This window comes from Empidonax traillii, unplaced genomic scaffold (genome assembly GCF_003031625.1).
Source record: "Empidonax traillii isolate 1590-97213 ecotype Southwest subspecies unplaced genomic scaffold, ASM303162v1 scaffold551:size421405, whole genome shotgun sequence".
Classification (NCBI taxonomy): domain Eukaryota; kingdom Metazoa; phylum Chordata; class Aves; order Passeriformes; family Tyrannidae; genus Empidonax; species Empidonax traillii.
In genome coordinates this window covers 358,178-364,177 of record NW_020955744.1, presented here as the reverse complement: position 1 = coordinate 364,177, position 6,000 = coordinate 358,178, and positions in this window count along the sequence as shown.

The following is a 6,000-nucleotide window of genomic DNA, read 5'->3' as shown; positions in this document are numbered from 1 at the left end:
AATACTTGTACTAATAATATTTTTTGTTATTTTCTTTTACTATCATCGGAGACTCTACCTTTAAATATGCTTACATGCGTTTTGTAACATACTATATGCATCATGCACCATATATATAACTTTGAATATTAATATAAAAATAACGGCAATTCACTGTTGTTTTTTAAACCATCTCTTCAGCCACTAGAAGAGACCTCTGACGGCAAGCTGCCTTTCCCACTCCTGTTTCCCAAAACAATGTCGGAGTGAAGATAGTGTCTTCAAGACTGAGTCACTTAATATGTTATCCTCAAGGCCTTTGTTTTGTATCTGTTATTTGCTTAGCAAACATTACTGAAGATGAGTATCTGGCTTAGTATCTTCTTAAAAAAATATATTTTTCCTTTATTTTCAATGTACATATTTTAATAATGCAGTGACTGTAGATAGTGACTGTTAGATATTCCTATTAGATATGGGTTTGGAAGCAACCTTTTTGTGTATAAATAGCAAATACGTAGCTATTTGTCAGTTCAAATTTAACTTTGGATTTAGCACATCAGAAAGGTCATTCAGTCAGTCAGTACAGAACTGTACCTCAGTCAGTAACCTCTGCCTTTTTAGTGTGACATGGTTTTGTATACTGTCATGCTAGCTACAGAAACAAGCTCTTCATTTCATACTGGCTCAAAATCTCCTGATAAAACACCAAACACTGATATTTACTCTGAATAATTTCCTCTTTGATGAACTTTCAACTGAACAGCTAAAAATGTCATCACGTTAGGATGACACTCAGGAACAATTTTGATCCCTGTGTGAATGAGGAAGGGTTGTACAGCTTGTGCACTGGTCACTACTATGACATGTGATGCATTTAGCATTCCCCATAAATTTGCATGTGAGACGCTTAACATTGGAAAACTTCAAGAGTTGGATGCCTGAATCATATTCTGTAGTGATCGTGAGGGCTATTCTCAAAGACCAGTGTTTCAGACTTGGACCTACAAAAATTACCTTTGCTTACTGATTTAAATATTAATGGAGCTCCCTTCACTGCAATAGTGTCTGAAAATGCCACTCCAGGATGTTCAACTATCTCACAGGCCAAGATGTAGAAATGAACATTTATTATTCAAAGTACTATTTTCATTCTTTTACCCCTGTTATCCTTACTTTGGGTAAACTATATAATACAGCAATCAGAACTTCCAGCAGTGTTTTTGATCTTTCTGTTTGGGCTTACACACATAGATAGGGTTATTAAAATAGAAATTAGAAAAAAAAGCTCTGAAGTTTGTGTGTTATAATTTATGTTATGTTCTGACTCCTGTGAGTGAAGTCATTATGAGTTTTTTCTCTTATATTTTTACTTACCAAATAACATTTCAAGTTTTAAACTTTAAACACCTTATCTAGGCATCAATACTGAAGTAATTTATAGTCAAAACATAACTGATTAATAAATATAAGATTTCCAAAACAATTACAGAAGTTAGATGCTAAAGGGATGGTTTGCAATGGTATCAAAAGACTATTTGGGACCTATACTACGCAGAAAATTTTTGTGACTATGTTCTTATCAGTTTTGTTTTAGAAATTTTTTCCCTGACATCTGGTAATTCTGAGATCTAAAAATTCTTCAGAGTTTATTATGAATACCATCCAGTTCTTGAGTCAGATTTGTAAAATGAATCTCTGAAGATTCCAGTTATGGAAAAATTGTAACCATTTTAAAAACTGTGCCATTTTGACAAAGTTGATGCATCTCAAGAGAGATGCTTGTGACCACCAGCTTGTGACCAGCTGAAGTATAACTATGATGTGATCATCAGAGCAGTAGAAAATACTTCCACATTTCCTAATCTATCCAGGTGATGTCTGTGTCATGCTCAAATGAAGGTCAGTCAGCTGACAGTGTTTCTGATTTGCATCAGCAGTTCAAACAGGCTCTGTTTTGAACAAAAATGGTATTGTTCTTAAGTGAACATATAGGACAGGCACTCCTCTTGCTCTCTGTGTCACGACTGATGCCCAGTGAGTACACCTTCATAGTTCTGCCCTTTGCTGTGAGAACGTTTTGGTGCATCCACAGCTAGCCCAGCAATACCTGAACTTAAGCAGTAAAAATGCTGAGTCTTAGGTATATGCAACTTAGAGCTTAAGTCACTTTTGAAAAAGTGATTTAGCCTTCTAACTCTGTAGACATTTTTATATTAAACCTAAAATTTTTCTGACAATTCTTTTATGCAGTGCAAAAATGTAATCTTTACATATTGTTGTTGTTGGCTTTTTTTAATTGAGAATGTTGCATATTCTTGACCCAGATACCTTTATTACATTATTCTAATCCATACAAAATTGCCTATTTAAAAAAAAAAACAACTGTATTAAAATAGATGCCCATATAGTAGACCAGAAACAACAGTCAACTTATCCTGACAGAGAACATCACCCCTGCTATATACATGCAGAGAAAAGTTGAAACCCTTTTCTCCTAACACTCTTTTCACAGTTTAGTTTATGGAATGAAAATGTAACTTCATGACATAAATGTACTTTGACTTTCTCTGACGAAAGACCAGCACTGCTGTTATGACAATGCTCTGACAAGTGGTATGCTGCTACAGTTGGCTATACAAAACAGTCTCTTTGGGATTGTAATTTGCAGTGAATCATCCACTCTAACTGACTGAGTTCAGGTTCATGTCATGCATTGGACAGCTTATCCTATCTTCACAGAAGTCTAAACTACCTCAAATTACCTTTATCCTTCCATCATATCACCTTTTCTCTTTAGATCGTTTTAATCTACTTCTCTTCTGCTGCACACCTGAACCTAGTCAATGCTGATGCAACCTAGGCTACAAACAACGATGTTGGAATTTCAAATCCCAAAGTTCTGCTTTTTTTCATTATATGAAATTCTGAGAGAGTAGGTATGTGCCTCTAAGCCGTGAATCATTGCTTTGCTGCCTTGTTAATAAGTTACTGCCCATTAGCTGATCCATGATAAACATTCATATGTGCACTCCTGCCCCACACTATGTAAAAACAGTTTTACTTTTTCATTAAGAAGTAAGTCACATCGATCAATTTTGCATTTACTACAGTCTATAAGCTCCCATCCACTGATTTATAATAATATGTGCAAAGGGGTTTGGTCCATGATAAATTTTAGGTAACTCAGAATTCCTTACTGCTTCCTCTCTGAGGGAATGGTGATTCCAGAGCAGAAGTGCCACCAAAGACTGCACATAGACAGGTAGCTAGGTCAAATAATTTTCTTTGAAATGACCATCCCATGGACAAACTGCTTCCATGTGAAATTATACACTTTTTTAGTAAAGCTTAATTTTCATTTACTGAGCTTCACTGACAAAGAAAATGCTTTCATATACATTCTCACTAATCATTTCAGCTGTGAGTGATGCCCTGGAAGAGAGCTAGAACATATCTATGTTTCTTTGTATTTTATTAATTTCACAGGTCACAAATAGTTATTCACTGTATGTGGTTGATTTGTACATATAAATACCTTAGCATTTTTTACCTCAGAAATAAAGCCATCTATTAAATTTTATTAGCATAAATGAGCATTCTTGATGAGTTTAGGTATTAAGAAAAATAAAATCTATCATTACATATAGAGGAAATCTATTAAGCTAAGTTTACCATTAGACATATAAGCACTTCCTTTTTTCTCAGTAGAATCTTTAGTACTCTATAACTTTAATCTGTCAAAGGCTATGCTGGGTTTGACGGTGTAGAAATTGAAGCATGAAAAACATATAGGTCTGAATGGAGATTCTTTCAAACCCCTAAAAATAAAGTTTCTGCTGTTAAACCTTCCTCTTATAATCTACTCAACACCTGGCAAATTTTACCTCACATTGTGATTAATTAGTGCTTAACTGTTGGGATTTTTTGGAGATTTTAAGTTCCTCAGGAGGTAGAAAAGCATATTTACTATGAAATAAAATAAAAAAAAGGCAAAAACTGTGTTATGATTTTCAAATTCAATATTGCAAAAAGTAGTGACCATTCAATCAGGGATGCCACCTTGTGGGTAAAAATCTCCTAAGATCAGGTAGATGATGTAGCCTGAATTAAGGAGGAAAAAAAATGTTTGTAATGGTTGTCTAGCTAACTTGACATTCATCTCACAAGCAGGATTATGAGAGCTATAATTTTGAGCTCACATGTTCAATCTCTAAAACCTCTTATCACCTGAGTTCTAATTTCCCCCAAAATCTCTAAGCCTAGCCCTTCCAATATCAATAATGTATAGGTTAAGCAATGCTGAAGAAATGCTTGTGTTTCTCAATTAATGTTTGGTGTAGAACTATGTTTTGTAATATAAATAATTGGTTTAACCATTAGATTGATGTGACAGAAGTAATTGTCAAGCAATTAAATGCAATAATGATTTCAGCTCATGGGAAATATATACTAATAAACCTAAGTTTCCCTTTGATGGAGGACTAAAGTATCCACTCTAGTAAGATTCTTCAGCATTATTCCTACACTGATTAATATTAGGTTATAGAAAGATATACAGTGAGTTACTGAAAATCATTGGTCACTTCTTTTTCATTCTCTTGTTCTTTCCATATTTCTTTTTCCATGTGATTTGGATTTGAAACTATGATGCCAAAAAACATCACTGGCAACAGCATCTTTATTGTCTGTGCCAGGCATGAGAGTTAACAAGCTTGTCCCTTCATATATGCAACTCAAGGCACTATGATAAGAGTATAAGAATTGTGTTCCTGGATTTCAAACACAGTCATGCACACTCTTCTTTGAGCTCTTGTAACCTATTCCAGATGTTTTGTTTTCTTCAAGTAGTTTTTCATTTAAAGAAATGGGCTTACAGATTTTTCTTTTTTAATTTTTTGCTATTTCTACATATTTAAAAGATTTAAATATATGATTTAAATCCTATACTTTTTGTCGCTATTTCTATTTCAAACTGGTTATAACCCATGTGTGACAGCAGGGGGAAGTGTGAAAAATGCTATGTAACTTGATTAAGATCTTGGAACTGTTCTGTTTTCTACAGCTGTTACTTTTGCTCCAACATGTATCTCCAAATTCATACATATTTTTAAAAGTACTGATGATAGATATTTTTGAAGTAAGAACAAATTTATATTTTACCAATACATTTCTAAGTAGTTCAATTTCAAAACATTAATTTATCATATATTACTGCAGGGAAAAAAAAAAGACATTTTATAAAGAAAATGTCAAATTTTACAGGCTGTTTACTAAGAAATATTCTCCACTGATATTCCAAATTAGCACTTTGTACTACATTTTCTAAGTAAATTTTCTACTAATATAAGTTTAGTTCATAAAGCATAGGCTTTGTATTATTATTGTAGGAGAACATACTTTATAAACACTGAAGACTTTGTATAATTATGGCAGTCTACCATTAAAGATGGTTGAACAGGTTATCTGTGAGTGATACACTCTATTAAGGTATAAAGGGTAGTCTAAACAAGAATATAAAATGTATAGAACTTTATTCATCAAGGTAAGATTACCTAGATATGGGAAATCAGGGTCTTTTTCAGGCTGAATCAGTCAGTATAATCAAATTTTGTCAACAATGTGTGGTCTAGAATATTTATATCATTAAATATTCAGGAGAATATAACTTTTACACATAGAATCATAGAATCATAGAATCAGATGGGTTGGAAAGGACCTCTGAGACCATCAAGTCCAACTCTTGATCCACTACCACCACAGTTACTAGACTATGGCACTAAGTGCCATATTTTATCTCATCAATCATTCTTTTCCTTAAAACTCATATCTTCTTAGCAATTACTATGTCTTACCTTGATCATTAATCACCAAAAGCAAAGCTGGCTTTCCCATTGTCCAAATTAATGTTTTCTGATCTGTAATTCAGTTTTGTCACTTTGCATTGCAATGAATCTTTTTTTATATACATTTCCATCGGAACTCCCATGTTTTCTGAGCAGAAATAAATGAACAGAGGCT